Source organism: Vipera berus, assembly GCF_964194415.1.
Source record: "Vipera berus genome assembly, chromosome: 1".
Classification (NCBI taxonomy): Eukaryota; Metazoa; Chordata; class Lepidosauria; order Squamata; family Viperidae; genus Vipera; species Vipera berus.
Genome location: NC_138202.1, coordinates 286,106,954 through 286,126,369, shown reverse-complemented (window position 1 = coordinate 286,126,369; position 19,416 = coordinate 286,106,954). Strand labels below are relative to the sequence as shown.

The 19,416-nt window shown below is 38.5% G+C and overlaps 1 protein-coding gene across 1 annotated transcript in view; it reads right to left on the bottom strand.

Moving 5' to 3' along the window:
• The window catches only part of DISC1 (DISC1 scaffold protein), a gene marked incomplete at both ends in the record, with an annotated part of 176,299 nt that overhangs the window by 15,911 nt on the left and 140,972 nt on the right, over nucleotides 1-19,416 (bottom strand). The window lies entirely within an intron of this gene.

Sequence of the window (19,416 nt, the reverse complement as noted above, 5' to 3'; positions counted from 1 at the left end):
AAGAATGCCATATTAGAAGCAAAAGTATTGGAGAATGAAGATTTAAGAGACAAAATGGACAGAGAATTGAGTCTTGCTCAATATTACCAGATGCAGTTTGCTGTTAGAATCAGAGGCTTAAAAGAGAATATTAAGGAAGATCTAAAGCAGCTGATTTCTGAGGCTCTGGAAGTGGTATTGAATCAGCCAGCATCTGAAATAAAGGGAGGCATGGATAAAGTGTTTCGTGTGAATTCATGGATTGCTAGACAGAGAAAGCTGCCTAGAGATGTGGTGGTTTATTTTGTAAAGAGGGAAATTAGAGATGAAGTTATACAAGCTGCCTATGATTCTAAAGTTGTGATTGCTGATCAAGAAGTTTTGGTTCTAAAAGAAATTCCTCCAAAGATTTTAAGGAGAAGGAAGGATTTTACATTTCTTGTGCAAGAGCTCAAACAACGAGATATAAGGTTCAGATGGGAGATCCCAGTTGGGTTGATGGTGATGCACGAAGGTAAAAGGTACCGTTTGGTTACTGTGATGCAGGCGCGTGATTTTTATAATAACGTTTTAAAAGCAACCCCATTATTACTTTTGGAAGCTGCAAAGAGATCTGGAGAAGGAGAACATCAAGAGGCTGAAGATGGACAGATAGAGGAGAACGGTGCTGGAGGAGATCAAGCTACAACTTCTTTGGATGATCTTAGAGAGCAGAGGGTGACGCGTGCTGCTTTAAAACGATTAAAAAATAAAAAATAAAAGAACAAGATCAGCAGAAGTCTATGGAACTTTCACAACGTACTTATAGCCAAGCAGTGGGAGGAGCACGGCCTAAAAAAGATAGTCCTATCAGAGCTGCGCTTTAAGAGCTTTGGGATGATATGCATGACAACTAAATTTTTAACTTGGAACGTTAATGGACTAAATTCACCACAGAAGAGGAAGAAAGTTTTTCAATATTTAAAACAATTCAAGATAGATGTTATATGTTTGCAAGAAACGTATATTAGGGTTGTGGATTAAAAGTATTTACTGAACTCAAGGTTGGGTACGCGATTTGTTGCTTCTGCAATGAATAAGAAAAATGGAGTGGTTGTTTATGTTAAAAGTGCTTTAACAGCAGACTTAATTGAAGCAGATAAGCATGGAAGATACGTTATGATAGAGCTGCTGCTAGAAGGCAAAAAGACGCTTTTAGTTGGATTATATGCTCCTAATCAACAACAAGCTGACTTTTTTAGTTTACTTTATACAAAGCTTACCCAGTTGGATTATAAATCTGTTATTTTTAGGGGGGATTGGAATGGTGTTTTGGATGTACAGATGGACAAGGCTGGAGCTTTTAAGCGCGTCCCAAGTCATGCTAGATTGCCTAAATCCTTTTTTTGAAATGAAGATTTTATATTAATAGTGTATCTAGTTATTCTATATGAGCTAGAGAGTGATAGATTTTAGAGTTTACGGTTGTTAGCATGTGGTTGTTTATGATTCTTTTTTTGTTTTTTATACCTTGTACTTAGCTCTGGGAAGTCGGGGGGGGGGAGGGGGGAGGGGTAAGGAGGGAGGGATAGGGGAGGGGTAGGGGGGTTTGTTAAAGATAAAATGTATGATAAAACTTTTTAATAAAAAAAAAATAGAGCATAGCTCAAATGAAAAGGTAATCATTTGTCTTTATGTCATCCCTATCAGTTATCCTCTTTAAAAGCAACATAAAACCTTCTCACTTTAACTTCAAAAATAGGTAACTAAAATGCGTCTCAGCGGGTCCTATGCTTGTTAATGTCAATGCAATTTTTTTATCTGCCTGATCTACTAATTATATATAAAAGCTAGTGGCACTGAAACTACAGTATTTTAAATATTTCCCAAGTGGAATTCTGCCACGCAGTCAGTGTATGTTCAAAAAACTTCCTTGTCAGTATGTTAGCCAAATGGCAGTCTAAAACTGTTACTGTTACAAGCAATGACCTGTCATTCTGGAAACTTCTCTAGTCTCTTCTGTTAATTAAAAATAATATTTTTAAACTGAACATTGTGAGGATGTAAAACTCTGCTTCCATGAAGGAGCCTAATATACCTTAGTAAAAATGAATCCCTATTTTATGAAGATGGCTGGTTTTCAGACCTTCTAAATTTTACAGCATTTATTTATTTAGTTAGTTACTTAGCTAGTTGGTTGGTTGGTTGACTAGATGCCCATTTTGCTGGGAGATGGCAGAAAAACTTTGTTTATAGCAAAAGGAAGCTGCTATCTTCGTTTCACAAAATAGGGGGGGGGGGGTTATCCCAGACCAGCTGGCTCCAGGTTACACTTTAATTAGTCCCAATCCTGAAGGTAATTTAATGGCAGAGTGGGTAGAATGGGAGAAAATGACATTAATTTAGGATGGAGGTAGAGTTTAGAAACATATACATAAAAGAATCTGGGGGAAGGAAGGAAGGAAGGAAGGAAGGAAGGAAGGAAGGAAGGAAGGAAGGAAGGAAGGAAGGAAGGAAGGAAGGAAGGAAGGAAGGAAGGAAGGAAGGAAGGACATTTGAAGTAGCAGGCCAAGAAGACTCCTCATCCCCCATCTGACAGACACTTATGAGGGAGAGGTAAAAGAGCATGGGGCAAGAGGCTTTGGGCAAAAGAGGATGACAGCAAAATATGGAGCCCACACAACCAGGAAAGAAAAGATTTCTAGGTAAGATAAGAATGCTGAAGAGAAATGTCAGAACAGAAGGAAATGAGGTTAAAGGAAGATAAAAAATAATGTATCGATACTGCCTAGAAACAATATTCTAGAATGAAATAAATATTTGTTGGGAGAGAATAACAAAGAAGAACACAGCCATACACAGAGAGAGAAATGTGAAATGATCAAGCAGAGTTTTGAAACAGTCGAGGGTTACAAGATCAGATAATTGAGAGAGTAGCAGAAATCCAAGGAGTTCACTGTTGCTGACTACAGCAAGGTCTGTCTATTAAAGGCTAATAAATGTGCCAGAACACTATTCTTCTGAGAAATCTTTACAATGAGCAAGAAACTACGGTACTCAAGGAACTGATCTGATATTTCTAATAGTTGTGAAAGCTGAGCATAGATAGGAAAGAAGCTATATTCCTTCAAATTATATATTTAAAAAAGGTTTCTATGAGTACTATTGAATGTAATGAAAACCAGTGAATCTGATCTGGGCCAGATAAAAGCTAACTGCTCCCTTGATCAGCAAGATGGTCACATTTTGGGGGAAGGTGACGCAAGCAGATGATGGACTAGGAAAAATCATTATGTTTGACAACATTTTAAAAATAGGAAAGGGGGAGACAACAGATAATGCTGATACATTCAAATAAATTATTGGCCATATTGCTTAAGATAGGTTAGGATACTAAGCATTCATCCAGTCCATACATTGTATGTTGCAGATACAATGTCTAGAAGCCATAGCACTTTTACAATACAACTGGCTCAGCCAATCTTACTGTATACATGTTGTACTTTGGTAATAAAGGTTCATTCATTTATTTATTCATTCATTCATTCAAATATAATAAAAAGGACCAATTAGAGAACCCACAGAACCATGAATAACATTTTTAAAGGGATCCAGTTTACTAGAGAAGAAGAAAACAACAACTCACTACCCTTCCCGGACATCCTGATCAGCAGAGACCACCACAGCAAAGTAGAAACGCAAGTGAAAAGCAAGTCCGCAGAAAAACCAGGTGCTCCACTGCTAAAGCAACAACCCAACCTCCCACAAGAGAAGCTGCATAAGGATTTTATTTAGATGAGTCCAAACACACTGCACCAATCCAGAACAGCACAAAGAGGAAATGGAGCATCTATACAACACATTCCAACAAAATGGATAGCCATGCAACTTTATCAAAAAGTCCCTTACCACTCAACCCAATACAGCATAACCAACACAAACCCTAAAAAGAATTACAGTGCTATACATACCTCAGAAACCACCAATAGATTACTACAACCATATGGAATCAGCATAGCACACAAACCAACTAAAGCCCTTGAAAACATCCTAAGCAGACCAAAAGTTCCAACCACCCTAGAAGGAAAAAACAGGACAACATACAATGCAAGGACTGCAACAACCACTATGTAGGACAAATAAGCAGAAGTTGGCAGAACACATCCACAAACACCAAATAGCAGTCAGAAGACCTGATGAAAATTCTTTAAGTTCACAACATCTAGACCAGGCATGTCAAACTCAAGACGTCACGTGACGTCTTGTGACGTATCGCAACTTTTTACCCATTGCCGGCAATGGGGAGGGCGCGGTTTTGTCGTGATTCATCCGGCCCGTGGGCCAGCAGTTTGACATGCCTGATATAGACAGATTTAACCAGAATATAAACTGACAGCAAACAGCACTCCTTACTAGCACCGATTATGTTACAAATATACTCCTTCATTGGTAGATTTAACCATAGTTTCAATTGGGAAATGTGACCATCCTAGACCAAGCCCAGTCCAAAAATGCCAGGGAATTTCTAGAAGCCTGGAACTATTGAAATCATCCATCAATAGACCCATAGACATTAACAACTTCTATAGACTATGCGAAAGCTGTGATCACCCAGCCCACAAAGGAACAAAAAGATCCAAGCGCTTGGATCAGCATAGATTAACTCCAAGGTTAACATCAGACCAACAATCAAGTAAACAATACCCCAATCAAGAAACTGCCAAAGAAGCTAACAGCAAACAGCCCAGCTAAAGAATCTCTTAAGATCACCCCTTCCAACACTGACAGGCAAGCCACTAGAATATAAACTGACAGCAAACTGCACTCCTTTCTAGCAATGATTATGTTACCTAGTTTGGTAATGAAACGTCTGCAAGAAAACAAGTAAGCTCAGAGAGCACCAAGAACCCCTCATGTCAACCCTGGGCTACCAATATTCCCCTTTGTGGAATTTTCTACCTATAAGATACAGGCTTATTTGTCTTGTCTAATTGCTTATATAGCATTTTGAATTGCTGAAATGGTGAGTAGGGTTCTTTTTATAATAGGGGTGTCAAACTGCTGGGCCACGGGCCAGATGCATCACGCCAAAACCGCGCAAACCCCATTGCTAGCAAAGGGAAAAAAGTCATGATATGTCGCAATACATCACATGACGTCGTGAGTTTGACACACAAGTCTTATATGATTAAAACAGAAGACCCCTAAGCTAACCAAACTACTGAAAAATACTAACTAGATTTCAAACCTATCAGGTGTAAAACTGGGTAATTTTCTAGGGGGGAAAAGCTTTTTTATAGCTCATTCAAGAAATTATTCATAAATATATGCATGCATGCCAAAAAAATTCTTATAATTCCTCATATCTATATAAATCCTTTATTTACTGAACAAGAAGTGAAGTGCTCTAGCAGTATAAACATTGTTCATGTTGTGGTTTATAAATCTTATGTTAAGAAAAACATTTTGAATACAGGTGAAACTCGAAAAATTAGAATATCGTGCAAAAGTTCCTTTATTTCAGTAATGCAACTTAAAAGGGGAAACTAATATATGAGATAGACATATTACATGCAAAGCAAGATAGTTCAAGCCATGATTTGTCATAATTGTGATGATTATGGCGTACAGCTCATGAAAACCCCAAATCCACAATCTCAGAAAATTAGAATATTACATGCAATCAATAAGGAGTGTACATAGAACAATATCGGACCTCTGAAAAGTATAAGCATGCATATGTACTCAGTACTTGGTTTGGGCCCCTTTTGCAGCAATTACTGCCTCAATGCGGTGTGGCATGGAAGCTATCAGCCTGTGGCACTGCTGAGGTGTTATGGAAGACCAGGATGCTTCAATAGCAGCCTTCAGTTCTTCTGCATTGTTCGGTCTCATGTCTCTCATCTTTCTCTTGGCAATGCCCCATAGATTCTCTATGGGGTTCAGGTCAGGTGAGTTTTTTTTTATTTTGTTTTTTTTAATTCCATTTATATCCCGCCCTTCTCCAAAGACTCAGGGCGGCTTACAAGCTTAGCAGTAGCCTTCATTCTATGTATATGCCTGCTTGTTAGGGCTTTCACACACACCCCAGCGGCATTATTACAAAGTCAGCTTATTGCCCCCAACAATCTGGGTCTGAGTTTGCTGGCCAATCAAGCACAGTAATCCCACGGTCATTGAACCAGGTTTTGGTGCTTTGGGCAATGTGGGCAGGTGCCAAGTCCTGCTGGAAAATGAAGTCAGCATCCCCATAAAGCTCGTCTGCGGAAGGAAGCATGAAGTGCTCCAAAATCTTCTGGTAGACGACTGTGTTGACCCTGGACTTAATGAAGCACAGTGGACCAACACCAGCAGATGACATGGCTCCCCAAATCAACACAGACTGTGGAAACTTCATGCTGGACCTCAAGCATCTTGCAGTGTGTGCCTCTCCATTCTTCCTCCAGACTCTAGGTCCTTGGTTTCCAAATGAGATGCAAAAGTTGCTCTCATCAGAAAAGAGGACTTTGGACCACTGAGCAACAGACCAGGTCTGTTTTTCTTTAGCCCAGGTAAGACGCTTCTGATGTTGTTTGTTGTTCAGGAGAGGCTTGACAAGAGGAATACAACATTTGAAGCCCATGTCCAGGATCCATCTGTGTGTGGTGGCTCTTGATGCACTGACTCCAGCCTCAGTCCACTCCTTGTGAAAGTCCCCAACACTTTTGAATGGCCTTTTCCTGACAATCCTCTCCAGGCTGCGGTCATCCCTGCTGCTTCTGCACCCTTTTCTTCCACCCTTTTCCCTTCCACATACCTTTCTATTAATGTGCTTTGATACAGCACTTTGGGAACATCCAACTTCTTTTGCAATTACCTTTTGAGGCTTTCCCTCCTTATGGAGGGTGTCAATGATGGTTTTCTGCACAACTGTCAGGTCAGCAGTCTTCCCCATGATTGTGATTCCTACTGAACCAGACTGAGAGACCATTTAAAGGCTCAGGAACCCTTTGCAGGTGTTAAGGCTTAATTAGCTGATTAGAGTGGGACACTTTGAGCCTAGAATATTGCACCTTTTCACAATATTCTAATTTTCTGAGATTGTGGATTTGGGGTTTTCATGAGCTGTAAGCCATAATCATCACAATTATGACAAATCACGGCTTGAACTATCTTGCTTTGCATGTAATGAGTCTATCTCATATATTAGTTTCCCCTTTTAAGTTGCATTACTGAAATAAAGGAACTTTTGCACGATATTCTAATTTTTTGAGTTTCACCTGTATAAGAAGCCTCTCCCAGAAAAGTTAAGCAGATTTCCTATTTATGATAAAATTTATTTGTGTCTGTTCAGTGTCACATATATTACAGTGTGACAGTCCAGTTTGTTTTCTGATGGGACTTCACAGTTTCCTTTAGGCTTCTGAGCACCCCTACTGCTTTTGATGAGCATCATAAGTGGGGTGCAATTTTACTTCCTGGAGACCATATGCTATATCTCCAAGTGTCTGAGACAGCCTCTGTTCTCTTGGCAACTGTCACTGCTAATGGCTGGGCATTACCTATGAACAATTATCTATTTTTTCTGGAAAAGGTGCTTCCATTATTTGGAGAAGAGATTGTATTATTGTCTTATAATTCAGCAAATTCAGACATATTGATCCTCGCATGCCTTGGTCTTCTCACTTTAATTTTCTTGTATAATTTAATTACTTTTACCCTGAATATTTTACTCCTTATATTACACCTTTCCACAATGAGAACAGATGAGCTTATTTCAGTATGAGTAGACTATCAAGTAAAAAAACAAAAAAACACGTGTGTTCTCATCCTACCACTGAACAAACATTTTATTGATTCTAAGGAAATATCATTTCATGCTGACCTTCCTGTTTATACATGCTCACGGAATCAGTGAAAAAATATTTTTCTAGTTGAGTATACTAAGTATAGAGCATCTTAGTATTTATGAATGTAGGTAACAAGCATTTATTTATACTGAAGTTAGGGAATTTAAGCTGTATGAGAGTATTTATGAATGTAACGGGGGAAAATTCTCCAAATATGCCATTTGTAGCTTAATATGGCTTTCTGGACCATTAAAATTATTTAACAAAGTCATTGAAGAATAAAACTATTTAACAAAATAGTAATTAGATAGCAATAAATAATTTTAACACAGTTATTAACATCAGTAGCAAGTGTACCATCCTACTTTAGCAAGAAAAATGCATGCTACCATTAGAGATGTAAAATATCACACTTTTCAATAGCAACAAAAAACCATTTCTCCCAATCCTGGTTGATCTTTATATATAGCTAGGATCAAACATCTTCATTACTATTAAGTTTGTGAGCTGATGATTAAAAAGCACAATAAAATACATCTTGGTTGTGAGCTTGTTTTTTTTCTTACAAACATTTCATTACCCAAACTAGGTAACATCATCAACAACATCTTGTTGTTCTGAGAAAATTTGCCTCAATCTATTTCAGATCTACACTAGGATTATATTTACACTCCTAGACTGATAAAATGTGTAACTATATTGAAGAATAGGAAAAAGGACAGGAACTTTCCAAACAGACGTACAGTACATTGTTCTCACCTAAATGAGAGTTTTTCACATATTTACAAAATACAGAACCTGATACTTAAAAAACTAAAACTATTTTTTTAAAAAATAGAACCACCAGGACCCCTGATCAAGAGACAAAACTCTAAAGATAGAAAATTGACTGCATTGAAGTATTTTTTTTTGTCCATAATCAAATTCTTATAGTAACCTAGAGTTATTCAGGGGGAAAAAATGGAAAACTCCTGCTCTAAATTACAGTGCTTTGATATTACATTTAAGTAAATAATTTTGCTTATTTCTAATATATATAGATAACAAATTATACATTTTAACAAATTATAAGTTTAACAAATTATGCAGACATTTCTGTATGGAGATTTTTATAGTTCTTTAACTGTCTTATTCTCTCCCTCCCTGATTCACATACTGTAGGTGTTCCTATTAGATTACGGGTGTCAAACTTGCCACATCATGTGATGTGTCGCGACATATCCCAACTTTTTTTGCATTGCCGGAGCTGGGGTGGGCGCAGCAGTTTGACACCCCTGTATTAGATTGTTAGCTGCAGAATGTTCCTACAGCTGTGGCCACATAAGACACCAGCAATGTTCAACAATCATTACAACTTCCTGCCTTCCTAAATCTTCTTTCTTTGTATATAGCTCTATGTTCGTCAAAAGGTCTCAGGTGTCTTAATTAGGCAGGAAGTTTTTTTGAGATCTAGGATACCATTTTTCTAGTGCTGCCAAGAAGAAAACTTGAGATCATTTTATTATACTTGTATCTATCAATTTGTCTCATCCTGCCATGAACCACTCATGTCAATTTATCTAAGTACAAGTGGCTTGAGATTGTGCTGGAATAACAAGATCTGATTTGTTTGTTCAGAAAAAACATAATGGGTTATCCTATGCATAATTAAAACAGAATGGAAACACAACAAAACAAGTTAAGAAATACCAATTTCTATTATGTTCATTTTATCTGAATTTTCTAGTTATTTCCAGCACTAATAAATTGGAATTGGTCAACAGGAAGAATATCCTCAGGAAAGGTAGTGTTGCATTGTACTGTACTGTACTGAAGTTAAAAATCTTAATACACTATCCCAAGTCAAGTCCTTTTCAAGGAGGTACTGTATGTAATCATCATCCACAGTATGACTATGCTTAACAGATCATTAAATGCTCAACTCCCTTTATAATGCAGTGGTACCTTGATAGTCATCATTAATTGGTTCCAGGAGGCATGAAGAGTACCAAAAATGATGAGTACCAAACAATTTTTTCCCATAAGGAATAATGTTGTGAGTCGTAAGACAGCTGACACTGTCCAGCTTGTGCATTGAGTACTAAACAAATGATAGGTACAGGGACAAACTTTTTGCAGTCAAAATGCACTGAGTACCAAATTCAATGAGTTTCAAAGTAATTGAGTACCAAGGCACCACTGTATAGGATTTCTCTTCTTTTCCTCTTCGTAAAGAAAGCAAAACATAGAGTCTCAATACAATTCTTTGTACTATAAATACAGAATTCAATTAATTTTAAAATAGAAGTACATGATTTTCTAAAGACTTTGCCCTTCATATACCGTATATCAAATCCCAGGTCTAGGGGCTATGTTAATCTATAGCAGGAGTCTTCAAACTTGGCCCTTTTATGACTTGTGGACTTCAACTCTCAGAATTCCTCAGCCATAATAATACTGGTATCAGGATAACATTCTGTTTTGTGGACACTCAAATATTGTATAAATTTTCTAGATTATATAGATTAGATTATGGTTTCCTGCCCCTTCATGGATTACTGCCTTGTTGTGGTGAAGGGGCTTGTGTAATTCAATGAAGCTATGAGCTATGCCATGCAGGGCCACCCAAGACGGAAAGGTCATAGCAGAGAGTTCTGACAAAACGTGATCCACTGGAGAAGGAAATGGCAACCCACTCCAGTATCTTTGCCATGAAAACCCTATGGACAGTACCAAAAGGCAATACGATATGACGCTGGAAGATGAGCCCCTCAGGTCGGAAGGCATCCAATATACTACTGGGGAAGAGCAGAGGGCTAGTACTAGTAGCGCCAGAAAGAATGAAGCGACTGGGCCAAAGCCGAAAGGACGCTCAGCTGTGGATGTGTCTGGTGGTGAAAGGAAAGTCCGATGCTGTAAAGATTTTTTCTCCATAGGAACCTGGAATGTAAGATGCATGAATCAAGGAAAGCTGGACGTGGTCAAACAAGAGATGACAAGACTAAACATCGACATCTTAGGTATCAGCGAACTAAAATGGACAGGAATGGGTGAATTTAATTCAGATGACCATCAGGTATACTACTTCGGGCAAGAATCCCTCAGAAGAAATGGAGTAGCCTTCATAGTCAATAAAAGAGTAGGGAAAGCAATACTGGGATACAATCCTCAAAATGACAGAATGACCTCAGTTCGAATCCAAGGCAAACCATTCAGTATCACAGTAATCCAAGTCTATGCCCCAACCACCCGTGCTGAAGAGGATGAAATTGACTGGTTCTATGAAGCCCTACAGCACCTAACACCAAAAAATGATGTCCTTATCATCATGGGGGATTGGAATGCTAAAGTAGGAAGCCAAAAGATAAGCGGAATAACAGGCAAGTTTGGCCTTGGAGTACAAAATGAAGCAGGGCACAGGCTGATAGAATTTTGTCAAGAGAATATGATGGTCATAGCAAACACTCTTTTCCAACAACCCAAGAGATGGCTCTACACATAGACATCACCAGACGGTCAACACAGAAATCAGATTGACTATATGCTCTGCAGCCAAAGATGGAGAAGCTCTATACAGTCAGTAAAAACAAGACCAGGAGCTGACTGTGGCTCAGACCATGAGCTTCTTGTTGCAAAGTTTAGGCTTAAACTGAAGAAAGTAGGGAAAAGCACTAGGCCACTCAGGTATGAATTAAATCATATCCCTGTTGAATATACAGTAGAGGTGATAAATAGATTTAAGGAATTAGATCTGATAGACAGAGTGCCTGAAGAACTATGGACAGAGGTTCGCAACATTGTACAACAGGTAGCAACCAAAACCATCCCAAAGAAAAAGAAATGCAAGAAAGCAAAATGGTTGTCTGAGGAAGCTTTGCAAATAGCTGAGGAAAGGAGGGAAGCAAAAGGCAAGGGAGAAAAAGAAAGATACGCCCAATTGAATGCAGAATTCCAGAGAATAGCTAGAAGAGATAAGAATGCCTTCTTAAATGAAAAGTGCAAAGAAATAGAAGAAACCAATAGAATAGGGAGGACCAGAGATCTTTTCAAGAAAATGGGAGAGATGAAGGGAACGTTTCATGCAAAAATGGGCATGATAAAGGACCAAAATGGCAGGGACCTAACAGAGGCAGAAGACATTAAGAAGAGGTGGCAAAATTACACAGAAGAACTATACAAGAATGAGCTTAACGTCCCTGATAATCACAATGAGGTGGTCACTGACCTCGAGCCAGACATCCTAGAATGTGAAGTGAAGAGGGCCTTAGAAAAGCTGAGCAACAACAAAGCTAGTGGAGGTGACAGTATTCCAGCTGAGCTATTCAAAATCTTAAAAGACGATGCAGTAAAAGTGCTACACTCAATTTGCCAGCAAATTTGGAAAACTCAACAGTGGCCACAGGATTGGAAAAGATCAGTTTACATTCCAATTCCAAAGAAAGAAAGTGCCAAAGAATGTTCAAACTATCGCACCATTGCACTCATTTCTCATGCTAGTAAAGTTATGCTTAAAATCCTACAAGCTAGACTCCAGCAGTATGTGGATTGAGAACTACCAGAATTACAGGCAGGATTTCGAAGAGGCAGAGGAACTAGAGATCAAATTGCCAACATACGCTGGATCATGGAGAAAGCTAGAGAGTTCCAGAAAAACATCTACTTCTGCTTCATTGACTATGCTAAAGCCTTTGATTGTGTGGATCACAGCATACTGTGGCAAGTTCTTAAAGAGATGGGCGTACCAGACCATCTTATTTGTCTCTTGAGAAACCTATATGTGGGCCAAGAAGCAACAGTGAGAACTGGACACAGAAGCACTGATTGGTTCAAAATTGGGAAAGGAGTCCGGCAAGGCTGTATACTGTCGTCCTGCCTATTTAACTTATATGCAGAGCACATCATGAGAAAGGCAGGGTTAAATGAATCAAAAGTTGGAATTAAGATTGCCGGAAGAAATATCAACAACCTAAGATATGCCACTCTAATGATACCACTCTAATGGCAGAAAGTGAAGAAGAACTAAAGAGCCTCTTGTTGCACGTGAAGAAGGAGAGTGCAAAAGTTGGGTTGAAACTTAACATTTAAAAAACCAAGATCACTGCAGATGGGGACTGTAGCCAAGAAATTAAAGGACACTTGCTCCTCGGGAGGAAAGCCATGGCAAATCGAGACAACACACTAAAAATCAGAGACATCACCCTGTCAACAAAAGTGCGTATAGTCAAGGCTATGGTCTTCCCAGTTGCAATGTATGGCAGTGAAAGTTGTACCATAAAAAAGGCTGAGCGCCGAAGAATTGAGGCCTTTGAACTATGGTGCTGGAGAAGACTCCTGTGAGTCCCTTGGACTGCAAGGCGATCAAACCAGTCAGTCCTAGAGGAGATCAACCCTGACTGCTCTTTAGAAGGCCAGATCCTAAAGCTAAAACTCAAATACTTTGGCCATCTAATGAGAAGGAAGGACTCACTGGAGAAGAGCCTAATGCTGGGAAAGATTGAGGGCAATAGAAGAAGGGGACGACAGAGAATGAGGTGGCTGGATGGAGTCACTGAAGCAGTAGGTGCGAGCTTAAATGGACTCCAGAAGATGGTAGAGGACAGGAAGGCCTGGAGGAACCTTGTCCATAGGGTCGCGATGGGTCGGACACGACTTCGCAGCTAACAACAACAACATGGTTTCCTGCTTCTTTATGGCACGAGATTGAAGGAAGCCATGTAACAGAGGTTTTATGGCCTAAAGAGACTTCTTTTCACTTAGTGAAATGGGAATTGTTAAATAATCATTATATTTTTCATTAACTAACATCAACAAAATAAACTTTTGCAGTATAATCTTAATTAAAATTTAGTTTATTTTTTAAAAAAATAATAAAATGGAAACAGTACCTTCCATTTTGGTTATCTCTTCTATTTCTATCTGTATTGCAAAATGCAAAATTTTTTTTCAGCTTCTCAGTTTTGAAAACCTGCAAATTATAAATAGAATGAGGGAGAAGGAAATTGGCTCACCTTAGGGAAAAAAGTCAAATTCCCTAGCATCAATTCTCCATCCTTCATAATTAGCAGATGCTAGCTATCAAAACAGAATAAAAATATGCTGGTAGATTCTAATTATAATTCCAAATTAGTTGAAGATATTTTTTGTACAATTTTAACATATCTACGAATTTTCATGCACTTTTTGCCACAAATGTACATATTTGTAATTTTACCTAATATACAGGTTTTGCCAGCAATTTCCCCTAATGCAAAATTTTTGGTAGACTATTGGCATGCATTATTTGTAGGTATATTTGCATGTGAGATTTCTCTAATATTAGTGGTTATTTTATCTTGAATTGACAAATGGTATTGCAGTTTGGCCACCTATGAAGTTGCAATTAAGTGTGATTATTATAATTATGTTTCCATTATTCAAAAATGTGAAATTATCTAAGTTTCTGTACAAATACAAACTAAACAATTTGTCCCTTATTCCTTCTCCAACCCTGTATCTCTGCAAAAGCAGTGACTACAACATTTAAAACGTTTTTAAAGGTGCACTACAGTTTCCTACAGATGTTGTCAGGAAGTATCTATATGTAAAATCACAAGAACATGTCAAGTTTATATCATCTTTTTGCATTTTTAGACTTTCTTCTCATGGACATGCTCCTTTAGATTCCTCAGGGATTCCTTGGAAAGCATTGTTAAGGAGGGGTAATGATCGTGAAAAAGAGTCAAAACATTTCTCATTAGATAGTAAAATATTTAGACAAAAATGAATATTTAATGGGCAGGGAATCGTGTTCATCTTCAAATTTCTGGAACCATTCTCTTACAGCCTCTAAATGAGAAAGTCAAACAGAATATCAAGGACTTTTGCAAGGGGAATAATTAATTATCTAATCATAAAGTGCCTGATTTTAGGATATCGGTTCATGGAGACAGGGAAATCTTAGAATGTTCTCAACATAAGATGAACCCTTAGTACAAAATAAACTGATGCATCCATATTGGAGAGCTCGTGTCATATATATATGCTATACTGTACATCCTCTACAAAGTAAACGTGATCCGGAAAAAGATCGTGGAAAAATGGAAATGGGAAATGTGCAACATATATATCCTTCTATGTACATTTTTTTAATCTTTAGTATAAAACACGCCCAGCTTTTTCATGTGATGGCAATCAAAGCACTTGGAAAGGTTACAATCCCCCAGCACGACTTCTCTAGTCCCTGCAATTAGTAGGTGTTAACTATACACAGAGATATGTACTCTGCAGGAGATCCTGACTGCAGATTTCCACCACCTGTCTAATTAGATTTCTGGGATCCAAATGCATGCATATAATTTTTCATTATCTAAGCATGGCAAATTAGTTATCCTATCATATTATGAAGATAGAAACTAAGCACACTGAAATGATATCAGTGACGTAATTATTCTCAGAAATAAAGCTGTTCAGGTCAAACCTGAAGCAAATTCTTTCTGAGAAGCTTTTCAGAAAGATGCCAGCCTCCTCTATACAGAAGAAAATTTTAAGATAGAAAATACTCTGAACCAACCCAACTGCCCGAAATGAACTTTTTCTGAGGTACGTATTGTCCCAAAGAAATGTGTAATTTCGTCATTCCTGAATGGGTGATCTTCTTCTCTTGAAAGGAATGAGGGACAAAACGTAAGAACCAGACATGTATCTCTGGTCTTAGAGGGTTATTTTGTTGCAGGAATTCATACTTTCAAATTGATTTAGAAGACATGCAAGCACAACAGCTCTCTGCTATTTACTGAATGCAGCCTGAGGTGTCTTTTTTTAAAGCTTCTACCGGTACATGAGCTTGAATAAAGGTGCCATTGGAGTCATCCTGCTTTCATAGATATAGTTTAGGACAGGGGTAGGCAACCTCGGCTCTTTTATGACTCATGGACTTCAACTCCCAGAATTCCTGAGCCAGCATAGCTGGCTCAGGAATTCTGGGAGTTGAAGTCCATGAGTCATAAAAGAGCCGAGGTTGCCTACCACTGGTTTAGGAGAAAGATGCTGTGCTTGCACATGTAGGAAGTCTGAAGTACTAGTTTTGAATCATTTAAAGAAGGTTAATTGTTCTTCTTGAATAAGAAAGAAACATATTAGCTGGGTCACACATAATTCTAAACTATAATGAATGAGTTTTCATATGCTAGGTCCTAAGCAAAATACACTACAGCTTTACACTACAGTATTAAGGCCATTCTGAATAGGTCTACTTATGATTGCAAACTCAGACACTTTATTTTATATACAATACTGATCCGCTTCTTCTCTACCTCACTTTACCAGGAATTACAGACCACAAAAACCTCCTTGGAAAACCCAACTCCTGTTATCTTCTCCTGTTTTTGGCTCCCAGAATGCTTGCAATGTGTTCTTTCATGTTCCATCAGTTGTTGTTGTTGTTAGTTGCAAAGTCATGTCCAACCCATCACGACCCCATGGACAACTTTCCTCCAGGCCTTCCTGTCCTCTACCATCTTCTGGAGTCCATTTAAGCTCACGCCTACTGCTTCAGTGACTCCATCCAGCCACCTCATTCTCTCTCCTCCCCTTCTTCTATTGCCCTCGATCTTTCCCAGCATTAGGTTCTTCTCCAGTGAGTCCTTCCTTCTCATTAAGTGGCCAAAGTATTTGAGTTTTAGCTTCAGGATCTGGCCTTCTAAAGAGCAGTCAGGGTTGATCTCCTCTAGGACTGACTGGTTTGATCGCCTTGCAGTCCAAGGGACTCGCAGGAGTCTTCTCCAGCACCATAGTTCAAAGGTTCCATCAGTAGACACTTTTTATTTTATTTATTCATCAAGGACCAGGAGGTGCTTAGGGTGTATGAAGGTGCTAACAGTGTTGGAGGTTAGCAAGCCTGCATTCAAGACCTGTCCTGAAGTGGGGTGAGCTCCCATCCTTAACTCCAGCCTCTGCTGGAGACATGAAAGGAACTTCCAACTGGGCATCCCCCAGGCAATGGTGATGTCACCAGCTAATTCTTTCAACCAGGAAATGCTTTGGTGCTGCCAAAATGAGTGTGATGTGATTTATTCATATTTATATAGCTGCCCTGAGATGTGATTCTGGGTGGTACACAATAAAGAAATTAAAAAGCAACAATATGGAACACAATCAACAATTAAATAAAATTGTTTATACAATTTTTAAAAGGCAAGGAGAGAGTTAGAGATATTAACAATAATAGAGCTCCCTCCAAAATTCTTCATTCCCTTGGAACCCATGCCTGATGACATAGCTAAGTCTTAAGGGACTTGTGAAATGCTAACAGAGATGGAGCATTGTATTCCACAAGGCAGGTGCCACACAGAAAATGCCCATCTCCTAGGTACTGCCATATAGGGTTGTTTGGCATATGGGATCAGCAATGTACTTCTTCCACTAGATCTGATTGGTCAGGCAGATGTAATCAGGAAAAGGTAGTCATCTAACCTGGCCCCATGCCATTAAGGGCTTTGAATTGGACCCAGAAGGAAACTGGTGACCAATGCAGCTAACCAAGTAGAGGTGTAATGTATATCTTTTAAAAGCACACATAACTGCTCATACCATTGCAATTTGCACTAGCTGAAGTTTCTGGATACTCTTCAGTGACAACCCCATGTAAAGCACATTACAATAGTCCATCTGGCTGGTGACTAGGGCATGAGTGACCAGGAGCAGAGCTTCCCAATCTAGGAATGGGCACTATTGGAGCACAACACAAAACTGTACAAAGGTGCTAACAGCCAAACCTGCCACCTACTCTTCAAGCAGGAATTGCAAGCCTAAAAGAACCCCCAAGTTCTTTTAGACAGACACTGGGGCAGTGTATCCTGATCAAGAATCATAGCAGGCAATATCAATATCAACAGCTGCAATTAATACAGTAGATGAAAATGTCCCATGTGCATCTTATGGAATCAGGGCTCCATTTGAGAAAGGAGATCTCCTGTCTTGCTTATTGGAATTACAACACAGACAGAGAATATGAAACCATCTCCACTGTACCATATAAAGATGTGTGAGAAAAGAAAGCCAACAACTTAACTGTACAGGGGTGACACCATTAAAGAGTATTTGAAGACTGATTGGATAGCCTTTCCTGCCCTCTCAGAGGCTGACAACTGTTACAGCTGTGATTGCCATAAAAGAACAGTGATATAGTTCTTAGCCATGTTTATTTATCTAAGTGTTTGGGGAGCCTTTCTTTCCTGAGGGAAGCCCATTAAAGTTGCCAAACTCTGTTTTGCTGAAACACTGAAATTAGGCTTCTACTTGCAATTTGATTCAGAATAAATTTATCAGAGAGTTGAGAAATTCTTAATGTATTTGTGGCTTGCCTTCTCATAAATTTCAAGTAATCACTAATATGTAATGAGACACCATTATATAATTCAGAGTTCATTTGCATTAGCTATATGTATAGTTGATTAAGTATTCATTTAATTTTGGGAAAGACAGTAAGTTACCAGTAACAAATAGCTTTGAGGACTAGCTTTGGTAAAATAAATTATCGCCCACAACAATTCAGGAACTTTTTACCCATATTATTGAGTAAAATAATTACAGCTGAAGAAAGACTTTTAAAAAAAGAAAAGTGAACAATTGGCCTTATGGCACAGTGAAAATAATGATAAATGCTCAACAATGTCAGATCCATCCAAAGACTCACTTCTCAAACTTGTAGTTTTCACTGCACCAGATACGTTTCTCCCTAAGGAGGTCTTCTTTGAAAGACCAGATCAAATCTACTGTTAGACATCTCAATCTGTACCTTCAAGCCAACACTGATCCCTGAACTGAGCAAACCCATCCTAAATGGATGCCATTTTAGTTCACCTCAGATGGAAGATTCCTCCACGTATGGAACATTCATGGGCATGGACTACAGCATTAATGGATAAACTGACAGCTGATTTGAAAAATATTAAAATGACTAAGTAATGTGGACTTTTTTCTGAAGAAATTATTTTTTAAATATAGTATGTCAGTAGGCACTTTTCTTCTTTGGCTCTTTCCATTGCCCAGGAAACATTTTGGAAAGACTGTGGCAGGTGAAAGTGGCTACTTTTTCTCCAAATCAGTAATACCGTATATAAAGAACATTGATATACGGAGGTTTCTATCTGAACCACTGTAAAATAAATCCCTGTGATTGAATTTAAATGGGTACTGAGTGGCTCTACAATTCCTTTCCTTTTCTCCCTTGTTATATTCTAATTTTGATATATACGCTGGATATTTGTGTGAAAAAGGTTTCTAGCATTTTTTTTATAAAAAAAACACACAACAACTTGACCTTGTCCTTCTGAAGGAGAAAGACCTTGAAAGAATGAAATGGAACTGGCAACTTCACTATTAAAGGCACAGATGCAGCCCTCTGATTTTGCTCATGTTAGACTTGCGCTTTTATTCCAAGCAAATTCAAGACTCAAAAATAAGGGTGTAGTTTAGCCAGGAGTCAGAATGCGTAGAGGAAACAGGGTATTTCGCAGAAGAATGTATACCTTCAATTTAGAAATAAACAGTCCTTTTGTGATTCAAGCCAAAATACTTGCAAAATTTTAATTGGCTTATAAATAAGCTTGGGCTACTTCAAGCCAGCCTTGCTTGCTTCTTCTCTCCCCCTCCCCTAATTTATCAGCGGCAA